The 25,737-nt window shown below is 41.4% G+C and overlaps 1 pseudogene; it reads left to right on the top strand.

Moving 5' to 3' along the window:
• LOC117563119 overlaps positions 1-19,081 on the top strand; it is a 116,994-nt pseudogene extending 97,913 nt beyond the window's left edge.
• The last annotated feature ends 6,656 nt before the right edge of the window (positions 19,082-25,737 follow it).

The raw sequence follows: 25,737 nt of genomic DNA, 5'->3' as shown, positions 1-25,737 counted from the left end.
GTTGCATACAGACAAGCCAGAGTTGTATGCTGAATGTGTGAGTTGTGTGTGCATTTTTGTAGTACATGACATATTCATATACCTCTCATTTGTTTTATTATTTTGTCTTTTTGTATTATTATGTGCATTCTTCCTTCTATCCATGTTCATGTCCAACTTAAGAGAAGTATACATACTTCAGATTTTTTCAATTTGTATTTCATTATGTGCACTATTTCAATGTCCCTGATTAATTCATGTGTATTCTCCTAATCTTTAGATTTTAATAACTAACGAACATATTTAGTGTGTTTTATTTGATATGAGTTGAATATTATGTATGTCTCTGCTGCTCTTTATCATCTTCCGTATATATTTCACTGGCTCAATTTTCACCGTTCCGTCTCTCATGTTGTCCCCGTCTGCAGAATGAACTTATCGAAGGGTCCATTGGTGAACAGCAGCAGTGACGATAACTCCAAGTCGAACTATAGTAAATGCGGCGCTGGCGCCTGGAGAATGCACCAAACTTACGATCAACTAGAGGCCAACCACATGAGAGACGCACATGCCCTCTACAACCCCAGGTAAGAACCAATGACGAGCAAAGTAAAACCACAAAGAAAGAAAGAGCAAAAATGTAAAAGAAAAGGAATCTATGAATCTTTTAGGTTCAGTTTTACACAAAAGCCACACTTGACCTCTATAAACCTCAGATGAAAGAGAAAGAAAAGGCAAGCACTTTGAGACATCAAAAGCCAGTGTTTTTAGTGGTCGTCTGTGTGTGTATGTGTCTGTGTGTGTGTGTGTCTGTGTGTGTGTGTGTGTGTGTGTCTGTGTGTGTGTGTGTGTGTGTGTGTGTGTGTCTGTCTGTCTGTGTGTGTGTGTGTGTGTCTGTGTGTGTGTGTGTGTGTGTGTGTGTGTGTCTGTCTGTGTGTCTGTGTGTGTCTGTGTGTTAAAGCGCTGAGGAGCTTTATTCTTCGATTTACAATAACACAAGTTTTTCTCTTTTCTTATTTTTTATTGATGTATTACATACCTCAGATATTTTTCTATTATTCATTCCATGTAATAGGGCTATATAATTGAATTTACATTTTATGCTGCATTCACAATTTTATTAGATCCGTATTTAAAATAAGCTGCTTTGCTTTTGTGTCACCATTTGCAAAATAGGCAGACATTTTCTCAAAGACTTGAACAAAGCAGGTTAAGCATCTGTATTTGATCTGCATTTGTATATTTGAGTATGAGTCTCATGAGTAACTAATTTACAATGATTTGTAACCCAGTTTTTTATATTTAATAAGCATTTTATTACAATGCTCTTAAAATTCCAGTTATTCCTAACACGTTCCACTCAATGTCCACAGGCAAATATTTTATTTTGAAAGAAAGGATTAATACTATTTTCTTTACTTTACTTGTCGCACTGTCTTTGTTTTGTTATATTTTCCCAGTATATATAATATCACAAGAAAGTAACATCTACTTCTGGCTCAAGGACACTTCAGTAGTGCAAATGTGAGGAGGCTTTACATGATATCATTCGGTTGAAGGACAGTCACTATTACCATTATAGTAATCTCCCATGCCATCTGCATGTGCAGGAAAGCATGACACGCTTATACCAAAGGGAAAATGTACTTTAAAGTTCTCCAATGAAAACCAGTTCTAGGTCTGTGTTGTTGCAGGCAGGTGAAACTCAGGGATCCTATTGTTTTTTAGAACATAAACTGTAAATATGCTGCTTGTTTCATGTTTAAACACAGCGAATGTGTGACGCATGGAACGCAGAAACACTTCCTCTCTCTTAGTATTCATCCTCCTTCTCCGCAACTTCCTTTCTCTGTCTTTTAATCATTCTAACTTTCTCTGGATACGAGACAGAGCCAGATTGCAAAACTGTAATTGTGAGTATTTGTTTTGTACATACTGAGTATAATGTTTATAGCACATATGCGTATATTCTTTTTATATATTTTTTCACCAGAGATTATTAAGACCAAGCACTGCCAATGATTTGAAATCACATTTAAAAAAACCAGAATAGGAATAAGTGATCTGTTGGTCAAGTATTTGATGTGTTTAGACAGTGGCTCTTAGGATCTAATTTTTGTTTGTAACAAAACAACTTTAGCCTGCATGATCTCGCTAACTGACATGATTACCATAATGAACATTACTACCATGAATAATGTTGTTATTGTTTTATTATTGCAGCCGATTATTGATTTATGCATTGTTAGGCTTTTGCAGAGCCCGATAATTGTGTGATCGTGTGTGCGCACTGTAGACTGGGAAGTCTTAGTCCAATAGGATTTCAGGGTTAGTCTGGGTCAAGCCAATTAGAGGTCTGGCAAGCCATTCTCACGCAGACTCTCAGCCAATCACCAAGAGGAGAGTTACTAGAGCACAATGTGTGTGTGTGTTAGGTTGAGTGTGTGTATGTTGGCATACAGTGATGAGAGGTGTAAAGGTTTGCCAGAAGCTAAGGAGTCACGCCATGGCTAGAATTCAAACACTACATTTTCACACACAGAGAGAAACACCCTACACTCTGCTTTCGGACTCTGACACATTTTTCAATGCATCGGTTCAACTTAGTCTTAATGATAAAATAACTGAAGATGATATTTTAATGGGGATTCAATTGCCAAAACTATGTCAGGCCTCTGATGTGACACAAAAACATTCCACAGTTGGCAGATTTCACTAACCACTAGAAGGGCATTCAGAGAGTCCAGAACTCTAGCAATGCCAAATGCCTTATCGCTCAGTGTTAACACAAGTGAAAAACATTTTTCGTTTCCATCCTTGATCGAGATCTGCTCCAAAATGTAATGGGTACTTACTTTGCACTTGCTACAGCCTTCCACTAACTTAAACATTTGGCCAAATCCAGCCATCAACAATTACATGTTTTACACCTGTGCTATCCTACGTGACATCACACAATATATGAATACATTTATATAAGGGCCCATTCTTAAAAAATAAAATAGGGCTCATGCAATAAAGAAAAGTTAATATATCACCACACATTTAAATGCACACATCTATTTTTTCCTATAACAAACAGTATAAGCGCATTTATACGCTCAGTCACACACACAGACACACACACACACACACACGCACACACGCATGCATGCAGGCAGTATAAGATCACATGAACATTCCCACCAGGATATCTGACCTCCGACTGTGTTGATGGGATTTGGTCCCACACTTGATATAAACACTCTAACAAACACAAACACACGTTGATGCATCTTTGGAAAAGAAAATCCAATTACAATGATTTCACAGCAGAATTTATATATTTGGTATTTTATATATAAGATATTTCTTAATACATTTACATTATAACATTATATATTTACATCATTATGATATTTTATGTGATATTGTGACCAATGGCATCCTGTGATATAATGCATCAAAATCACTTCATGCTACAGATAACAAATCATGTTAATGTCTTCCATATGCTTTACTTTTAAGCGCTTTTGCTGAATTAAAACTTTTTGAATTTTGAAATAAATTCCTAATTTGTTTGTCGAGATCTGCTGTTTTCATTGGACAGCAACAATATTATTCCTCTTTTATTTAGGCCATCAAACCATGGGAATGTGATTAATGTCAGGCAGCCAGGCTGCGCTTGACTACACACACACACACACACACACACACACACACACACACACACAAATACACACCCATTGCTGTAAACTGAGCCCAATGTAATCATAATGATAAAGCAGATTGCCTTAACACACAGATGGGCCTCCCAACAGCTCTGTGTGTGTATGTGTGTGTGTGTGTGTGTGTGTGTGTGTGTGTGTGTGTGTGTGTGTGTGTGTGTGTGTGTGGGGAAGTGTGTGTGTGGGGAAGTGTGGACAACGCTGATTGGATTGCAGATTTATAGAAGAGGATTAATGCTGGAGCAGAGAGAGAGAGCGAAAGAGAGAGAGAGGGTTTCAGACACTCACCTCTCATTAACTTCCACCCTCTTCACCTAAACTCGCCATGGATAAACACACACACACACACACACACAGAGAAACATGCGTAGACAAGATGCTGTGTCAAGGCAGCACCTTATTTTTTCATACAATGTCAAATTGTTGCTTATAAATAAATGTTACTATTAAAATGCTGAGAGAGCATTTCATTTCTTGTCATCTGCAAGTATACGTTTTCAGGAGAGCAACATTTAAAACCAAGTGAAAGCAAAACCAATTCTGAGAAGACGAGCAGTAGAGGACATGGCAATGGATTTTACAACCGATTTGGGAGAACAGAACAACCAAATATATAAAAACCTAACAATTCACACACTGCGAAGATTCCTTCGGTCAGTTTTGTAATGGTGCCAACTTGAAGCATCAGTGTCAAATAAAAAGATGCTGAGATGTCCAAATATAAAAAATGTAATCAAAAGAAAAAAAAATACAATAAAGATGAAGAAATAAAAAATGGTAGACAATCAAAGGCATGATGTAAAATAGGCAGAGAAAAGCAGGTAGGCGAGAAAGAGACAGACAGAGCAGAGACGATGGGCACTCCAGCTAACCTGATTATGACTAGATGTGAATTAGATTCCCTAACAGATGGTCCAGGAGCGAGGCTGTAAGGTGCATCAGCCAGCAGCGAGGGGGGGAGGGGTGAGGCAGAGGATAGAAGGGAAGATCAGGCGGGGAGGCAGAGGGGACGGGTGTCAACAGCAGCTGGTGACAATACAGATCAATTTGGGTAAAACGTACCTTTCAAATTATTATAAAAAATCTGGGTAATACAGGACTACATTTGGCACTTAGTTAGTAGAGACATTCACTTTCTACTTTTGACTCATATTACCTTTCTCGCAATGTCATAAGGTACAAGTAATAAACCAGCTGGATATCTACCAATCACTACATTTTAGTATTTCTCAGTCATTCACAGAATTATGTTTTATTTATAGAATATTGGTTGCGGGATTGAAAAGTAAGCCGTGAACTCAGCCTGTTTAGGACATATTTTCTCATTTTATACAAATGCTGTGCATTATTGTACATACTCCAGCTCTGCTTCGCTCTCTCTCCCTGTGATGGATAGGTGTAAATCATCGCAATCCTGTAGTGACAGCCCAATTTCCCCAAATCTGATCTGCTTAAAGAATGCAGCTTTGACGCTCTACTCGCTTATGTCTCCTTTCCTCTCCTCTCTCCAACGTTTCTTTTTCTCCAAATACCTCCATTTGTCCCTGGTTCTCTCAGATGGAGCACCACTTTTCTTCACACACTCTCTGTCTCTCCTCTCTTTTGCAGCATTGCGCTCTCGCTTCCGATTCCCTCCTTGTCTCTCTCCCCCGACCTCCCCTCCCTTCTCTCTGCCTCCGTCCCATGTCACATTTGAAAGCCCTGTCATATTTACTAGAGTGGAAATCCTCTTTCACCATCTGCTTAATAAAATGTGTTTTTAATCCCATGGGGGATATTTTGTTTTTTTAAACACTTTTTTTTATTATACTTCTGTGCAATTTCATTTGATACGGCACCTTGCCCAGGTCTCTATCTGTCTGAGTATGAGAGAGGGTGTAGGAGCGGTGAGTCTCACTGCACACGGATGGGCGAATGTGTACGTGTGCATTTGGGAGTGTGTGTGTGTCTGTGAATGCGTGTGTGTCAGCCACAATGGCAAGTGTCGGTAAGTGTTTGGAAGGACTGTTGCACCCCTAATGCTTAGCGATAACACTGCTAATCCACACACACACACATAGAAAGGGAGTCGAACACTAACCTTGATCAATGACCTTTCTTTTATAAAGGAACCAGCCTGCAGTGTATACCCCTTATACTGCTGCACACACTGCCAATATCACATAAACAGTCAGTATGATAGTGTTCAGACACATCTAATTTAGTTATCATACCAAATTAAATATAATATATCATTTGTTCATAACATATTTTTTGGTACAAACAAGGATCACGTTTGCCTTATGCAATATAACATATAAAAGGTTACAAGACGATGCTTTCAATCATTTCCTTCGCTCTTTTCCAGTTAAAGGCTTGAGGTCACATGGTTAGCATTTAGTCTGCCCAGTCCAAAAATAGACCTAAATTAGCTTCCAATTTGCAGCCATTTATGTATTTAATTATTAACTCAATAAATACCACGATGAAGTCACCGCATTTGTGTTGACTGTACTCTTGATGTGAAGCTTCCTGGACGGAGTTGAGCTGTTTCGGAGGTTTGAAGCACTGTTCTTACAGTAGACAACCACCCTTACAAATAAAATGACACACAGCAGATAAAGGAGACGGAGAGAGGGGCAAAGAGAGGGAGACAAAGAGAGAGGTAGGGAGAGAGAGACATGGTGACAAAGATAGTGCCTGGCAGCAACACACTTATCAGCTGCTGCTCCGCAAGAAAATGACCTAAATCATCAAGATTCCCATCTGACACACACACACACACACACACACACACACACACACACACACACAGGGTTTAGCAGTACACTGCCTCACGTGTTTCCCCTGATCAACCTCTTCATATCTTTCCACTTAAATAACTACCCCATCGCAGTCAGAATCTCAAATCTAAATCACCCTTCCAGGGAAGACTTTGAGAGGAAAAGGAATTCCCCTAAACATTCGAAACATATAATCACCTTTTATGTGAAGAGGAAAGATGAAACAGTTTTAAAACCACTATGTGATGATTGAAGACAGAAATGTATCGATATCACCAGGAATAACATAATACTCCTCAAGCAGTTTGGAGAGCACATAATTCTTAATCAATCGTGTTTGGCCGAGCCTGCCCTGTGTGCGCTGTCTCCCACTGTTTATCCATTCGCATCAAGAAAATGTGTGTGTATGAGTTTGTGTGTAAACTTCATACACCCTAGGATGCATTATAACAGCTTTGGCCCCACTACTGTGCCTGCGCAAGTCATACCCAATGCATTTCACACCAGTCTATGTGTTTGTGGATAGTTGGGTGTGTGTTGGTCTGTGTTTCTAACAATAACATTCCTACCTAGAAGGAGTCTAAACACACACTAACATTTTGTCTCCTCTGCCGGTCTTTACAGCCCGACAGCCCATTGGGCAGAATGTGTTTTAGCCATTATCACATTGATTGTATGTAATCAGGGGTTTATTCTGCAGCCAATGAAGTGAATTACAGGTTTCCTGCCCGACTAACACTGTAACAATTGATCTGCTCCCTGGTGTGTGTGTGTGTGTGTGTGTGTGTGTGTGTGTGTGTGTGTGTGTGTGTGTGTGTGTGTGTGTGTGTGTGTGTGTGTGTGTGTGTGTGTGTGTGGTGTGTGTGTGTGTGTGTGTGTGTGTGTGTGTGTGTGTGTGTGTGTGTGTGTGTGTGTGTGTGTGTGTGTGTGTGTGTGTGTGAGACAGGGTGTGGATGCACAAGCAAAACAGAGAAGCAAAATAAGAGTGTTTGTGTGTGAGAAGTCGAAAAATAACAAGAGAGAGAGATATTGAGACCCGAAGAGAGGGCGAGGGGGAGCTCAGTAGGAGGGAGAGTGGTTTAGATTGACTGTCGCTGCGTGAGTTTTTATTTCTTATTTTATTCATTTTTCTCCCTGAAAACAACTATAATCATCGACACGCTGTGAGTCTATGGAGCTAAGCTCAAACACAGCAACACACAGATTGTTTTCAATCTCTATTTCTCTGCCTTTAAACTGTGCGCACACCTTACACAATGCGCATGTAAAATCCCAGATTCAATTACCACGTATCCTTTAAACGGCACACACAATGACACGCAAACAAGATTTTCTTTATATTCAATTTGAAGTGGGTATGTTTGTGTTTCCGTCTATCCCAGTGCAATATGTAAGCAGACAAAAGGTAGAACATTTGATAATGATTTCACAACAGCTGTAGCCTACTCGCTTTAAACCCACCAGTGCATGTATCCAACTAACAAGCCAACAAGCAGTTCAACAACCCTCCACAGATAGTAGCGGTTAAAAAGGAAGTAGCATAGAGAGAGAAATAGAGCAAAGAAAGAAAAATAAACAGAGGAGTGTCAGGGCTGAAAAAGCAATTCAGTCTATTGATGAAATCGTTCTATTCATTTGACTCTGGAAATGTAAATGTCCTATTCCCCTTCTTACCCCATTCTTTAATTCACTGTATTTTCTTTTCTGTCTTCCATCCCTCCTTCACTTTCCCTCCCGCCCAAAGCACTGCCGGTATCATCTAGATAGAATTGTGTAAGGTTTTCTCTTTCCCTCTTTTTGCTTATTGGACTGTGTATTCTTATCAGCGTCGAGAGCACAATGCTTGGTGTGATAGAAAGGTATTAGCCAACCCATGGTAGCTACATTGTCAGCACTTCTTCCTGCTCTGTCTCTATACCACTTCTCTTACCTCTCTGTGTCCCTCCTCTCTCCTCTTATTATTCTTTTCTGTTGATTTTTATCGTCTTTTCCATGGAAATGTGGTTTTAAAAATATTGTTCGGATAGTGTGATCATGATAGCTTCATTCCTCTCCACCTACGTTCACTAAAGTTTGTCAGAGTCTAGTCAAATAAATGTTTTTTGTAAAAAGCTTTCCTAAGTACAATTTTTAAGCTCCAAATCTTTGCTCTTCGCTAATTATTTTAAATTCTCTCGACGTAAATGCGCAGAAAAATCCAGCAGGGAAAGCAACATGAACGATTAAGATAAAACCGAGTGATTTCTGAAGCTGAATGGAAAAGCTGAATGTTAACATGACACCAAGACTGTCTGTTGTAAACCTCTCTTCAGCTCGCAGCTACTTACACTGCATCTCTTCTGTAACCCGGGGCGGGACAAAAAACAGTTAGGAGTTGTTTGAGGATCAGTTTGTGTTTATGGCTGCCATCTAGCGAGGCAGTCGTACAAAGATTGTATATAATAAAAGGGTGCAAGTGCACAGAAAGTAAAGGAGCACACAGCGAGCAGCACAGAGACACAGAGTGCGGCCCAGAGTAGTTGCTCTAATACGATGATTGGATGTTTGTCCCTGCCAGTTGTCAGGGCGCTGCATCAGCCCACCGCTCTAATGACAGCTTGTCATACTAAATGGCCCACCTTCCTTCAAAACACACAGACAAAAAGATTCTCCTTCTTCCCTTCTTTCTCTTTTCCCCCACTCATTCTGTTGCTTTCTCTCCATGCGTTCACGAGTCACTGTGCATTCAAAAGGTGAGAAAGGAAATAGGAAAGAAGAGAAAGAGAAAATGACAGGGATCGAGCTGGAAATGGAGACAGGGGAAGGCGGTAATCTTCTGGGTGTGTGTTCTGCCTCAGTAAGGGACAGGTAAATAGGCCTGCTGAATATTTGATGTCTGCAGGAACTAAACAGCCACTTTTATCCCCTTGCTCTGGCTGCCTGGGAAACAGGGTCATTTCTAGTTATGTCACACACTCTGTTTTGTGTGGTCAATTATATCATAGGCGCTTATCCTAAAATGAAATCCTTGAAAACAACTCGACTTAAAGTTACTTAAAGAGCTTAAAACTTTTTATTGTTTTTTTTTTTGCCCTCACAAAAGGGACTTATATACACAGATACAAATTATATAGACAATATAGACAATACAAAAAGAAAAAGAAAGAAAGAAAAGATATAGGGAATTCCCATGCCACCCCGTCCCTCCCCCTTCCCTCCCATCTTGCCATTTCACAGAAAATCCCACCTGATGTTTGTTAACAATTAAATTGTTTTTTGATTAAAATAAACCTTTAGTATGATGGTATAGTCTTGCTAAAAAGAAATAAATGTAATACTTGCTTCCATTTTTTAATGAGCATGTTAGAATATGGTGCTCTTGTGCTGAAGTGGATTAAATGTACAGAATGGCAGGACATTCAAAACCCTTCTTTTGTAACAGAATGAAACAAAATAGCTAATTCTCAAATCTTATTACCACTCTTCTTTGTGATTAACTGAAATCATCTCGTAACACAATGCTCACGTCGTTGATCTTCTTGTGAAAAGAGAAACACACTCAAGCCTTTCCCTCTTTATACAAACCTCTTAAACACCTCCAAACATAAAGAATTGATAAAAACGGAGAGCCACCCCCTTCTCTCTCTCCACTCATCTGAAGAGCAGACAGGCACAGTAAGACGGCTCTTTCAGCACTGAGCCGTCGTTACATAGCGCCATAATTATACTGATAACATACATACATGAATGCATTCAACCTCTCGCTCGGCACAGCGCACTGGCTGTGATTTCTTAATCTTCTTTCCTCTTCTCGCATGTCTTCTTTTTTATTCTTTTTATTCCTCCCCCTTCGACTGCCATTATTTTACATTTATAAGCGGAGAGAGGGAGACGGAGCTAAGAGGAGGAATGGAAAGGGAGAAGGAAAGAGAGATAGATGAGAATTTGAGAGAGAGAAAGAGGGAAAAAGCGCCTGAGATCTTTTGGCACTTAAACTCTTTCACTTAATGGCACTCAGAGGGATTGACGGTCGAAGGGAGGGGGCACAAAGGAGCATAAAGAGTGAAAAAGGAGAGATTAAATCATCACCATCACATCATCTACTTAAATGGCTCTACTCTTTTTTCTGTCACCACTGTATTTTCTCTCGCTATGCAAGAACATGGGCAACCAAGTGCAATTTGTCATCATCCTATCAGTATTTCCCACATTTACCTGTAATTCTCTTTTTCTTATTCCATCACCTAATATGTGTATCTGTCTGGATTTGTGCCCGAATCGTTCTTACCGTCCCCCTTAATTCCAAACTGAAAGCCTACCTTCGCATCAGATAAACAGATTTATAGACATTGGTGAATACCACAAAGCCACGATTAATGGAGTCACCAAATTAGAAGAACTTGCAGAGGGGAAGAGGGGAGTGGGGGTGGGAATGAAATATATGATGAAAAGGTGCGGAAAGGCCAAAGTATTGTTCATTATAAATGTCATGTCATTTTATGAAAGGAAAAATTGAATCTAAAGGAAAGCCCTGACTTTCTGGGAAACAGTATTCACACAGTGTAGGTTCGGCGGGAAGCTCTGTCCCATCCTGCTGCTCACCAAACACATTAAAGCACATTCAAAACCAAACCGGTCTGAAACTACTGTCAGTCATTTGGCGATCATCATTCAGCGCAGCCGACCCGTCTCTCTCACTTTGCCTTGCTCTGTCTGTCTGTCTTTCTGCTTTGGCCGCCCCTCTCTCTACCTGTTTTCGCTGTCTATATCCATTCCCCGCTCCCCCACCCTTCCCTCTCCCGAGCGCCTTGTCCATTCTGCACCGAGGCGCTGTCTGTGTTTTATGGGTCCCTGTAGAGCAGGGATCTTTTACAGGCCGACTGGACTTTAGAAGCCCCTCGTTTAGCAGCATCCTGCCTTAATTAAAAACCCCTTTTGTGCTTTCTGCTTTTAACAATGAAAGAGAGAGAAGGGAGGGAGGGCAGGGTTTAGAGGAAAGAGAGTGGTAATGTGAAGAGAAAAAGAGAGTGGGCACGGATAGAGGAAGAGAGAGAGAGATGGCAGTGAATAGAAAGTGATAGGGAGACAGGCAGATAGATACTAAGGTAGACAAAGGGAGGGATGGAGAGATACGGACATAGAGAAGATAGCTGTTAATTACAACTGCCATTAACAAGACACCAGTCTGCCTCCTTAGGGAGAAGGGAAGAAGAGAGAGGGAGGGAAAAGGAAGGGATGCAGAGTAGAGGAAGGCAGCAGGGAAGAACAAGAGAGAGGAGAGGACTACAGTAAAACTTCTGCACTGATTAGCAGAGATTTGTCTCTTTTAAAAAACAAGTTTGTATTGCATGGTTTACAGAAACTTCTTCAACAGATTATTGTGTGTGTGTGTGTGGTGTGTGTGTGTGTGTGTGTGTGTGTGTGTGTGTGTGTGTGTGTGTGTGTGTGTGTGTGTGTGTGTGTGTAGTGTGTGTGTGTGTGTGTGTGTGTGTGTGTGTGTGTGTGTGTGTGTGTGTGTGTGTGTGTGTGTGTGTGTGTGAGGCTGTCTTTGGGATGATTGAGCAGCAGAGAGGCTGCTTACTGATTACCTTCATGTAGAACAAGCTGCTATTGACTGGAAAGTGACGGATGACCGTCGTCCCCCGAGCATGTGTTTGTGGGAATGTGTGGTACTATAGGTGCTTCGCTGCTACTCTATTTTACACATGGTTTCCCTAATGAACAAGAATCTATTTAGTTGTAAAATGTAGCTCTCTTAATCTTGTTTATTTTCTTGTCCCTTGTTTGCTCCCTCTACAAAGCTCCCTCTGTCATTTCTTATAAGGAAAGAATAACAAATGTGATGGATGGATTGTGTTTGAACATGTATGTGTGTCATTTATACAAACTTGGCCCGGCTCAGTGAAAGAATAACAAATCTATCATTGGAAGTGACAGTGAGGAAATACAACAACATTAGAACAAATGATTGCTGCAATTGGACTTTCAAGCATTGTCTTTACTGTACTGTATCTATGTTTGTTCTCCTCTGGCTGTGCCTTTCCTCTCACCCTTTCAACTCTTTTTCTTTATAAGTATCCATCATTCTTCTGACATTTTACACGTGACATTCTCTTGTAATAATATCATATTCTTCTTTTTCTTCTTCTTTGTTACACCTGTCTCTCTCCCGCAGGCCTTCTCTGCAGAATGTCCAGTAAGGAGCGCCACCTTGAGTCCAACTGTCCGTTCCTCTTACATAAAGACTGAGCCGTCTAGTCCTGCCTCCCTGACTGACAGCCTAAACCATCACTCCCCTGGTGGCTCCAGCGACGCCTCAGGTTCCTATTCGTCCACAATGAACGGCCACCCCAACGGCTTAGACTCCCCGAGTCTGTACGGCTCCAACGCAGGGTCCCTGGGTCCCGCCGGCGGCCCCGGATCAAAGCGCTACGAGGACTGTTCATCCACTATTGGAGAAGATTCACAGATTAAGTGCGAGTACATGTTGAATTCCATGCCCAAGAGGCTGTGTCTGGTCTGCGGGGACATTGCGTCAGGGTACCACTATGGAGTGGCATCCTGTGAGGCCTGCAAGGCCTTCTTCAAACGCACCATCCAAGGTTGGCTTCTATTTCGACTTTCTGCCTTTAGTTATCTCTATGTTGGTCTGTGTACATTGGTTGCGAATGATGCGAGTCAGAAGTTAAAGGTGAGGAAAGATTTTCAGATAAAAGTCAATGGGCTCCTTAAAAAGCCTCAACCCTTTTTTAGATAAGCATTCCATACAAAGCACCTAAAACATAATCTATGATGAAATGAAATGCACAAGGACACAACATGCACTCTATCACACACACACACACACACACACACACACACACACACACACACACACACACACCACACACACACACACACACACACACACACACACACACACACACACACACACACACAACTGAGCCATTTAGCTAGGTCCAGGACATATGATAAAAGCCCCAGGCCAGATGTGAACCCAGATTTTTATTTGGTTCATGTCTCTGCTAAGTGAGCCACCACAGTCTATTTTTCTCTCACCTTCAACATTTTTCTTTTCTTTCGACACGCATGCACCCACACTCACATATAAGCATCCAATCAGGTTCATGCATGCACACCAACTCCCAGAAACGCCCCACTTTTACCGTCAACCTTGACTTCTTCTTCATCAACAGCAAAGAGTAATTTCCAGGTTGTGTTTGCATTCCCAGATCTAGCTGCTTATTACAGTGTTAGCTATAAGCCTAGTAGTATCAGAGGAAGGTCAGAGGTTATGTCTAGGGTTAGGAGTTCAGGTTAGGGGTTAGAGGAGAGAAGGGGTAGTGCAGTAATCCACATGATGAGAACAGTACCAGGAATTAGGCTCAGTAATCCTTTGCTCATCTCTTGTTGGTGCTAGAAGTGTTCCAGGGTGTGCTAAAGTATTTTGGCCATCCAGTTTTGAGGATATTGAATTCATACTCAACTTTCAGCTTGACCAATGGAATGTCCTTCATTTACCCTTGTAAGCACTGGACAGGTCAGTCTTTCAGATAACCAATTAGCCATAAAGCAAGCCAGACATTTGTTCATTAATCCAGCCAGTTCAAAAGATGACTGAACCCTCTTGGTTTCACAGGATTTATACAACATGTGGAATATTATCTACTATATGGTGCATAGAATATGAAAACATTGAATTGGTGAATTAATTAATTGGGAATTTTGTTTTACTTATTTGGGCCGGGTTAGCCTTTTTGGGAGAGTGACAGTGTTGAAAGCGTGAGATAGAGGGGATGACATGCACAAAGAGAGCAGACCTGTTTTGAACCTGAGTTTGCAGCAGCAGAGACTGAACCCCATCTCTAACCCCTAAAATCTGTGTTTCAAAACTGTTGGACTATCACTGCCTTTTTATGGCACAAGTCCATTTGTTACTTCTGAAGACCTTATTCCTAACAAAACAGGTCATGAATTTATATAATCTGATTCATTAAGAAGCTAAGCCCTGTAACTGTTGGTTTAGTGATATGTGTTAGCCACTGCTTCTGTGCACTAGCAAGTATTTCGAGCAGCAGGATGGTAGAACTACAGTGGCCATCTATACTTTATAGATTTTTTTTAACGGGATTTGGAGGAAAATAAATAATATCACAAGACTTTAATAACCCATTAGACATGGATCCATAAAGCTGTTTTAAGTATGCAGGGAAATTCATCACATTTTATATTAGGACCAAAATTGGTGGTTAACCCAATCTGAATGATAAACCTTTAAAGACTGTTTGTTGAGTAATAATCTTCAATGATTTTTCCAAATTATTCAAAGTAACTAATAGGCCCCGTTAGTCTTTAGGGCCACTCTCTTGTCAGTCAGTGTGCCACTGCAATAACCAAGCTACCAGTCAGCCAGGCGCTATTGATTCATGGAGTCAGTCGGTCCGTCAGTCATATCGTACAGGATTCATCTATCGGCCTTTCCATCCATCCACCTATCTGTCGCTGCTTCCTTTGCCTCCGATAAGCTGCTTTCCTAGTAAAGCCCCAGAGAGAGAGGGGGAGACAGGGAGATGTTCGGGGGTGGAAGTCTTACATCCACTATGTGGTCGTCACTACCTAGAGATGACCTGTGTGTGTTTATTATGGGATGAGATCAGGACACAGTGCAATCCTCACAAAGAGATTGGAACACACACATAGAGAGATAAAGTCACGCACGGCAACAAACTCATAGAAGCACATCCACACACCAACACACATCAATAGACAGACACACACATGACCTTGTGTGTGTAGGTTTAACCCTTAATTCCTCCGTCATCCCAGTATGATAGTTGACCAATTCCATGTCTCATTTCATTTAGGGCTTGTTAAAGGTTACATAGGTGAGGATACAGTAAAAGATTAAATACCAAGAGCCCAGCAAATGTATGGATACGATGCCATGTTGACAGAAGGGAACTCTTGGGAGTATGACCTTCAAAAGATTCAAAGCAATTCCCCGTCCACTGTCGTGTTTTCTCATTTGACTTCATGTGTAATCTTAACTTCTCCTGTAGTGGACATGCTGTAGCTCAGGCAGGTCAGAGTGAAAGGTTATGGGTCAAGACTACTTGCAAATATAGTCATGGGACTTTTGTCACGAAAGGTTGTGACAAATAACAACAGTTTGGTGAACACAATTGCAGGAAGCAACATTAAAAGTGGAGCCATCAGATTTACTGAAAAGTTAGCTGAGAGGTAAATAGTGTATAATTAAAATAAATCAGACATTCTAAAACATTCCTTTATGGCTCAGACGGCTTGATCGCATCCAATATTTTGCATTTATTACGAAAAATGTAAACTTTGACCCAATAACTCTACACAATCATTTCCTAAACTTGACTTGACACAACTAGAATGTATTAAGTAAATATGTTAATACATGTCTTCTTTTGTTTTTGAAAGTAGCACACGTTCTTTCATGATTTGTGCTACAGACTTACTGTTGATATTTGGGGATTTTTTGGGATGCAGGATGAGCACTCTTGAATCCAACCGAGCAAATGGGTCATGACATTATCTTTGGCTGCCACACAAGCCAAACTCATCCATAGAGTGTGTGTGTGTGTGTGTGTGTGTGTGTGTGTGTGTGTGTGTGTGTGTGTGTGTGTGTGTGTGTGTGTGTGTGTGTGTGTGTGTGTGTGTGTGTGTGTGTGTGTGTGTGTGTGTGTGTGTGTGTGTGTGTTACCCCGTGTCTGTGTGTGGGCTCCTGCTCATCCACGTAAATGAGCACAGGTTTATGTGTACGTATGTGCACATATGCCTGTGTTTATGCACGCTTGTGTGTTAGTGTGTGTATCTTGGCTGGAAAGCAGGGCCAGCCTCAGATGGGCAGCAGCAGACATATTGGTATGTTTCAACCCATTAGCCAATAAAACCGCAGGTAATCACCAAAAAAACACCTCCAGCTGGACAGGGAGGAGAGCATGGGGCGGGAGAGGAGAGGAGAGGAGAGGAAGAGAGAGAAGAGGAAGTGTGTACTCTAGTTTGAATAAACAACAAGTTAAAACAAGGAATGAGGAAAAGAGGGGAGGAGAGGGTGGGTGGACTGGGCACACAAATGTAGGAAGGAATTAGAGGTATGTGTGTGTCGCAGCATGGAGGAAGTGGCTCTGGCAGCTGCTGTTTCTGTGGCGTTAGTCCAGCGACACCTGACAACCTGCATCTATCACTCCCTTATTGAGAGAGAGGGATAAAGGGGAGTGAGGAGGAGGGCAAAGTGTGAGAGGGGTAGAGGTAGGATGAGATGGAAAGACAGTACAAAAAGTGGATGAGAGCAACAATGATAAAGATGAAAAGGTAAACAGTGCAGAGGAATTGTGGTTGAGATCGAATAAAAAAGGGTTATGTTCATACTTGCCGTAACAAAATAAATACAGTTTTTATAAGGACCATTTTAGATTCTTAAGTCAATGTAAGCAAAGGAGGTGAGAGGCTGAACAAGAAAAAGGCAAAGTATAATGTCAGAAAAAAAAGGGGCTAAAAGAGAACAGCAGGCAGAAAACAGTGTGTACATTGGTGGGCAATTTTCATGCGGCAGCATGACTTACACACACACTTAAAGGAGATTGTAGGGGATTTGAGGCCCTCATATATCCCCCTTGCTCATACCAACACACACACACACACACACACACACACACACACACACACACACACACACACACACACAAATACTTACAAACTCACACTCCAAGAGAGGGCCATGACATTCTGATGTAAACCCTTCTTGTCTAATTCCTGCAACACATAGTCCTGTTCGCTCATTTATAAGGGCTTTTGATGTAAGCCCAGTACCCAACCCTGTTGAGTTGAGGTGCTGTAAATTCAAATTTGACTAACAGTGTTATAAGACAAATAATAAGCATGATCATTATCGTTATCGACTATTGAGGTGCGCAGTAGCACTCAGCATGTGAAGATGTTGAAAATGGTTTCAGTGAGAGGTTAAACACATTTAGCTTTAGTGCTACCTGCCCCATAAGTGGCTCTTTACTGCAGTTTTCCATTTAGCAGCGCTTGCCTGTTTAGCCTTGCACTAACAAGGCCTTTTACCGACCACCCATTAACCCACGCAAATTCTGTGTCATTAGCACATTTAGCCTTGTGCTAGGTAAGTGTCCCCTCTTAATTGCTGAATTAATCTGCACCTCCTGTATCATCAGCATGTAAAGGTTAGGTATTAGCTAACTAGTCCTATTAGTAGTGTCCATTAGACTGTAAGGGACCCCAAGTATTTAGCATGTTTAGCCTTTACTTTAACTAAGAAGGCCTATTAATGAGAATCTTGTTATCCATTAGGAAGTGTTCGTCCATTTACCCTTTTCCCTAGCTAACTAGCCCCCTTAATCAGCCCAGTAATGAGAAAACATCCTCTCCACAGCAGCAGTCAATAGCAATCACTGTTGACTCTCTTTCAGTGGGAGATGCATTGGCTTGCTAGTAGTCATGTGGGCATGGGAGGAAGGGAACAATACTGTTGTTTTTTGGTATTTAGTTCCTAACACAGTTCCTAGATTAAACAACTTTCCTGAACAAAGAAACCTGTTTGAGAAATTCAGCAATAGTCCTAACAAATCTATAACTGTGCTTGGCTTTGAACCGCGAGGAAGCAAATAACTAAGTAGAGGAAATAAGCAGAACAGGAGGCTGAGTGAAGCTGAAAATAAGAAAACAAAACAACAGAATGAAACAGAGTAAAACCAAAGGAGGAAAACAGGTGGCACAATGTAGAGCGTTGAAAATAGATCTCATTAAGAAATGTGAAAACCGTTTTGAAATATAGTGGAGACATGGAACTAAGAACAAGGATATAGAAAAGTTGAGGAAGAAATAGTGAGGCTGTGGACGGAAAGGTAAAAGCGGTATTATCCTTTAACACCCCTACGGTGTGGTTGTTTCTGTTGGCGAGGGTTGTGAAGTTAATAGACTTACTTAGCTCATAATCTTAACCTCAGCTCTTCATCAGTGTAAGTGAGTGCACTGCAGCTAGTCACGCATCCTAAGCTTTCTGTAGCACGCATACACATACAGTTCATACTCATGTCATACACACACACACAACTTTTTCTATTCAGTCCAATGTAAAATGATAACTTTAGGGGTTAAAGTATCACGTCAAAACAACAGCCTGATATTGATGAAACATAATCCATACACAAGATATCAGATTGCTGCTTATGCTGTTAACTTTTGTTTTAGTGTCTGGGCTGTTTGTATCCACCATAGAAACAGAAGGACTTCTTAAAGTCATAGGTGAAGACCAAGGTAGCTTAGTACATTTTCATAGAAGTACATGTTATTGTATTTGTCTGTGTGTCTCTGTATATCTTTTTACAACTCTAGATTTGTCTTCCTCTCTTAAAAAATGAATCTAGATCCTTTTTACCATCTTTGTGCCGCTGGAAGTGTCTTCAAGGTTGTCAGCCCACCTGAAATATCCATCTAAAATGAAACCCTTTCTCTGTGTTCCTCCAACATGTTTACATACAGGCAACATAGAGTACAGCTGTCCAGCCACCAACGAGTGCGAGATCACCAAGAGGAGACGCAAGTCGTGCCAGGCCTGCCGCTTCATGAAGTGTCTGAACGTGGGCATGCTGAGGGAGGGTAAGGGAAAAGGTCTCTTCCTTATCTTTCTCTGTTAACTGTGCTACATGTAGCATTTTAAGGCCTGAGAAAATACTCAGAGATACAGTTGTATCGATCAAAACTTTGAAAACGTCATGGCACCGGTGAGGTAAATGCAACAAAATGATGGAGAAAATAAATTCAAATCTGTTAAGATTAAAAGATTAGATACAAAGGATCAATGGGGAAGCAATGGGGTTTGTTTGGGCAACACAAGAACAGCAATGTGATAAATAAAGTAAACATGGTGTCTTGTTTTACAATAAATATACCATAATACATCAAAGTATGACAATGGAATATTGATGTTGAACAATGCTACATGTATCACTTCTAAACAATTGTTAATACTCCTTATATACATTATATTGTAATCTATTGCTTTTGGCATCATGACACAAGTACCATCTTACAACTTTGAGTCTTTTGGTATCCTCATAAGTGTTCATAGCTTTGGTTTGCCTGTTTCATTTTCACTGTGTATGTTCATCTCTGACTTCCACATACAGAAGTTACAATAGTTTCTGAGGCCAACACAGAAAGTCCTACATCCTTGCCTTCGCTAAATGAGATACACATGACAGGATTATTGCTACACTCACAGTGAGTTTGCACAGGGTTGAGGAAAAGTAAACAGAGAAAAAGAGACATTATCTGCCCCCACACCACTTTGATTAAATACACTCACCCCTCTCATTTTCACACTCCCTCGTTGCCTGTGTCTCTTTCTCTCCCCTCTTGTCTACCAACCTCTGACCTTTCTACTCCCACTGCACTTCCAACGATGAAAAGAGGGAGAGGAGTGGCAAGGGATGAAGAGAAGGGCCGATTGAGAGAGAGAGAGGAATAGTGGGAGGGGGGAAGGTAGGAGAAATCTAGGGGGAGGGAGGGAGGGAGAGAGAGGCGATTGATTTATAGGAGCAGAGGAGAGGGACCAGGGGAGGATGAGAGGCAGGGGGAGGATGGTTGAATGAAGCAGAAAGTGTGTGAGAGAGAGAAGGGAGAAGAGAGGAGGGTCAAGGTTGTAATTGATGGGAGACCTGGCCTACGCCCCCTTCCTCACAGTGGTCAGGGAGCGTGCCAGCCCTCCCTCCATCCATTCCTGTCTCCATGTCCCCCTCCGATGCTCCCACGCAGTGTACTGTACTGTTTCTGTGGCCTCTCTTGTGCTCTTAATACACACATTCTCCTCTTCATTTGCTGTTCCCTCCATCCTGTTAGCACCATGACACTCAAACAGACCTGAGGCTGCTCTTCCAGTTTGATGTCAATAGTGGTACATTCAAAAAACAACAACAAACAAATATATTTTATAAAACTAATCACTATTCTGGAGTTTGTCCCTGTTCTCTAAATGTTCCCATTCACAAATTGTTGAAGATACAGTAAAACACACCTCAGAGCTTTACTAAACTCACTCAAAAACCTGACAAATATTGAACTTCCTCCAACAGCCACAGTTTTCACTGCAAAAAAACATGCTCTAAGCTGATACCTCTCTCTTTTGCACACACACAGACAGAATACACACACACACACTTCCAACAAGCTGCTGTAGTAGCTATTGTTCTCCCAGTTGATCTGACATAGGCAGAACCCATGTCTCCTCTCCTGTTTTGTCTCGCATACAGTATGTGTGTGTGGCCACAAATACCCACAAACATTATGTATTATTAGCAGCTCTGACAGTCGCACAGTTTACAGAGTGCACACTGCATCCTTCTGCTGCACACAGAAACCACATTACGCTTGTCAATAAACTCTTCAAAAGCCATCATTTGCAAGAAATTCACTTTTTTTTATATTACATTTTTTTTTACAAATGATGCTATTGATTTTGACTCTTAGGGCTGTGGTTTGCCCACTAATCCAATATGGGAGTAAAACTATGCTGCCTTTTGTCGCCCTGCTTCCCTGCTCAACACACATATCATGCACACACACACAGACACATGCACACCCACCTAGTCCTACATATATATGCATCAAAATGACAGACCACAGCCACCTCATTTGTTGTGGTGGGTGTGAATGTAATACATGAGGTCCCGCTCTACATATGAATAAGGGTCATTTGGGAAATTGATACATCCATTTTCCTATACCTTTTCATTTTTTTATGTATTCGAACTGTGATATATGACAAAGACCAAGAACTATAAAAAATAGCTAAATGTAAATGTTCCCCTTTGCTTATTTGCTGGATATATTAGTTAATATTATATAGTACATTTAATTTTTTTAAGAACTAGTGCATGCTGCAGAGACACTACATATCTCCTGAAACCTCCCTTTGAACTATTGTTATAATATGGAAACCCTAACTGAAACCCATTGTAATGCAGTGGTGTCACAGGAAACAAAACTAATATCAGATTAGGGGGTACAAATAATCACATTGGAAAAACAGAAGACAATACTAACCACATCAAAGACATTGGTATACTACCTGGTGAAAAATATTAGCACTCTCAACTAACAATCCTTTGCACACACAACATTTGGAACATAGTGTGTTATCCAACCCTTCCGGGTGTATGCATCGTTGCAGCAGGATTGCATAGATGATAATGGTAAGTGGCTAGATCAGTTAGCATCAGAGCTAACTGGTTGTCAGGGGCTAGCTCACGGGAGAAAGGTGAAGATAAAGTGGTAAGGGGGGAGTAGGGTGGAGGACATGGAGTATAGGATGGTGTGTGTGTCTGTGTTTGTGTGTGTAGATGCTGTAGTTTACCCCTTAGGGCAAGATCTGCCTCAAATTAGCTTTGTCGCCCTGGGAGACAGAGAGGGTGAGATGAAAAGCAAAAGCAGGTGAGGCAGCAAGGAAGTGTGTGTGTGTGTGTGTGTGTGTGTGTGTGTGTGTGTGTGGTGTGTGATGTGTGTGTGTGTATGTGTGTGTGTGTGTGTGTGGTTGTGGTGGTTGTGTGCTGTGTGTGTGTGTAGTGTGTGTGTGTGTGTGTGGTGTGTGGTGTCTGTGTTGTGTGTGGTGTGTTGTGTGTGTGTGTGTGTGTGTGTGTGTGTGTGTGTGTGTGTGTGTGTGTGTGTGTGTGTGTGTAGGACCAAAAGAGAGGGGAGAACAAGCGGCCAGAGGGTCGGTAAACCAGCCTCAAAGTGGAGCCTTTTCTTTATATTTTCTCTTAAACACACACATGATCGTGTCAATACACATACATGTACACACATCTCTGTGTGTGGAGTATTGAGGAGAGGAGAGGCGTAAACAAGCAGGGGGTAAACTGAAACGAACATGGGGCACCCACCCACCAATATGTAGCCGCTAATTTCTGGAGCAAGGCAATTAAAAGGCTTGACTATATTATGAGAACTTCCCCTCTGGCAATGGCTGTCTGTCCATTTTTAATGAGGTCATAATGATGCGTCAGCGGAAGACCAAAAGGTCACATGGGCGTGGCTAAAACCTGCCTAGAGAAAGGGTGAAAGAAGAGAACAGAATATTACTGCAGGTAAAATATCTGATGAACAATAATGAAACAGGAGGTTGATTACGATTTGTAACGAATACCTCAGAACATACCTTTCAATTGAATTATTTGATTTAACAACTTACTCGCTGTAGTAGATTATTTTATTTGTACAAAACTGGCAAGGCAAGACAGACATTCATATTCAGCAGTAATGCTTACAATTGTCACGAACAGAAAACAAAACACTGATCAGACATTTGCACATGAAAGGCTCCGGCAGAGGCACACAGACCACGAGCCAGCCATATTCAGTATGCATGTACATCGTACATATGGTCATATTGACACATTTGCTCCCTTACAACATAGCGGCTTTGATGATGGCACGTCTGATGAATCGTGGTTAAACAGACATAATGTGTTGAATCCAAACCCGAACGCCTCCATCTCTATATTGCCATAAACGGCCAGCTGGATTCAGATGGTAGACTACGAGAGAGACAAGTTCCCACCGACTGCAAATATAAACGTTGGCAGACTGCCCCTTACACACACACACACACACACACACACACACACACACACACACACACACACACCACACACACACACACACACACACACACACACACACACACACACACACAGCTCATGCTCCCCACGGCCTCTAAGACCTAATGAGTGAGATCGGGTGGAAGGCCCCAGTCTGTGTAAGTGATGTGTGTGTGTGTGTGTGTGTGTGTGTGTGTGTGTGTGGTGTGTTGTGTGTGTGTCGTGTGTGTGTGTGTGTGTGTGTGTGTGTGTGTGTGTGTGTGTGTGTGTGGTGTGTGTGTGTGGTGTGTGGTGTGTGTGTGTGTGTGTGTGTGTGTGTGTGTGTGTGTGTGTGTGTGTATACAGCTGGCAGTGTGCGTCATGACTCTCTTCATAGCTCAACAGTCCTGCTGCCCACATCTTATTGCTGCACACACATAGTAATACAATCAAGATGACTGACTGAAAATATCAGTCATTGCAAATGTTATAAGATTAAATGAAATGACAAGGAAAACAGTGTGTGGGCCAACAGATGATTGGTTAATGAATAGTGCAGATGAGATAACAAGAGATAGGAAGGAGAGGATGAAAATAGAGAAAGACTAGAAGAGGAGAGAGCGAGTGATGGGAGGAGGGAGGATACAAGAGGACAGGATGGAGAAACAGAGGAGGGGAGTGCCAGACAACTGGTGGCGTCTGGTGTTCTCCCATGGGAAACTTGTAGCTAAATGTGGCCCTGTAGCGTCTGTCCTGAGTGAGTGTGTGTGTGTGTGTGTGTGTGTGTGTGTGTGTGTGTGTGACTCTCATCTGGTTGCATCCCAGCTAGGAAAGAGCCATAATGGAAACAGTGTGACGAGAGATCTGCCTAAGAGTGGTTCGCTTTCTTTCTGTTTGTCTTGAGAGAAGAGGAATAGCAATTTATTTCACAAAAGATTGTATCACATTTGGAAAGTAAATTTAAGTTAAACAACAAAAAGACTTCTGATTGTTAAAATGACATATCTTTTTCAGGAACATATATTAAACTGAGCAAGTTTGTTCGCTAATGTTGCCAATATTTAAATGGTGATAATAAACAGTGGCCTAATCTCCTAAATGTTGAATGTACAGTAGTTGTTTAAGTGTATTGGTGTATTTAATAAGCACAGCCTTTAAATAAATATGTGGAAAAGGCAATATTTTAAAGACCTCACATGGTCACACACATGGCTACATTCACACAAACACACACACACACATATTCACACACCCAGTGACAGCCACCTGCCCGTTGCCTCAGGCAGAGCTGTTCAGATCTGTTCTGGTCTAAACAAACGTCACTGCATGACACCACACACACTCTCCTCTTAACCTCCCCTCCACCCTTTTTAGTTCATGCTCTCTTTATTTTTTCTTTCTTTCTCTAAGATCATTTTAAAGATTTTTTGCCAGATTACATCACCGACTTAAAAAACAATTAGCTGAAGCTGATCTAAATATACCAGATACACGAACAATTCTCCATATTCCGGTTATTCTTCAGCTTTATATGCACATAGCCTTTTTGTCATGCTATCTCTGCTTCTTCTTCACATGCAGACCATTTATAGACACACATGCACACATACACAAACACATTAGATTTAAATGGTTCTGTTGTCTTACCCAATCTACTAGCCCATCAGTTGTTAAACCCACATAGGAAAACCCTTTATGTTATTACATCAAACAGTGGGGTTTCACAGACAACACCTATACACATTACACACACACACATATACACACACACACACACACACATAAGATGATAACCTGGTCTAAGGTGCAAGAGAGACTTCAACCCTGTTACAACTTCAATTACCATAAAACTGCACTCTCTCCCTCTCCTCGTCCTGTCTCTTTAAATGCTCCCTTCCTCTCGTGCTTTTTGTCATCCTTTTTTCTCTTAGCTGTGATCAACAGAAATCTATCATTTTATTTGTCTTCCTACTCCTCTCTCCACTCAATCCTTCACTCCTCTTCTCGCCCTCTTTCATCCTCTCATTCGCTTATCATATCATTGACCTCTGAAATCAATCCATTTCTCTCGTCTTTGCCTCTTTACATCTCTCTTCTATCTTTCGTTTTTCATGCTCGCAGCTTCTCTTTTCAAAAGCACTTAGGTGTCAAAGGCATTTCCCTCGCAATCCCTCACCTGTTCAAACACACACGTGTGCGCTGACACAGAGTGACGCCAGTGCGGGGTAAAATCTATGCTGATGTGATCAGTGCAGGTCGTGCTATTGACAGACAACAATATTCCCACGATAGGAAAGACTCACCTTCATCACTGTCACTGTGTGTGTGTGCGCAAGAGTGTGTGTACAGCATGAGACAAAAGTGTTAAGAAAAACGTGTTTGTTAAAAAAAACATGTATGTAAAATAGATATGAATGATTATATGGTATCAAATACAGTTTATCTGCTGTATAACGTAACATCAAAACAGGGACATGTTGATAGTGCTGTAGAGGGTTAGTGTGTGTGTGTGTGATGTGTGTGTGTGGTGTGTGTGTGTGTGTGGTGTGTTGTGTGTGTGGGTTTGTGTGTGTGTGTGTGTGTGTGTGTGTGTGTGTGTTTGTTGTGTGTGTGTGTGTGTGTGGTTTGTGTGTGTGTGTGTGTTGTGTGTGTGTGTGTGTGTGTGTGTGTGTGTGTGTG

Source organism: Gymnodraco acuticeps, unplaced genomic scaffold (genome assembly GCF_902827175.1).
Source record: "Gymnodraco acuticeps unplaced genomic scaffold, fGymAcu1.1, whole genome shotgun sequence".
Lineage (NCBI taxonomy): Eukaryota > Metazoa > Chordata > Actinopteri > Perciformes > Bathydraconidae > Gymnodraco > Gymnodraco acuticeps.
Note: the sequence above shows the minus strand (reverse complement) of the source record. Positions and strands in the feature narration are given on the sequence as shown.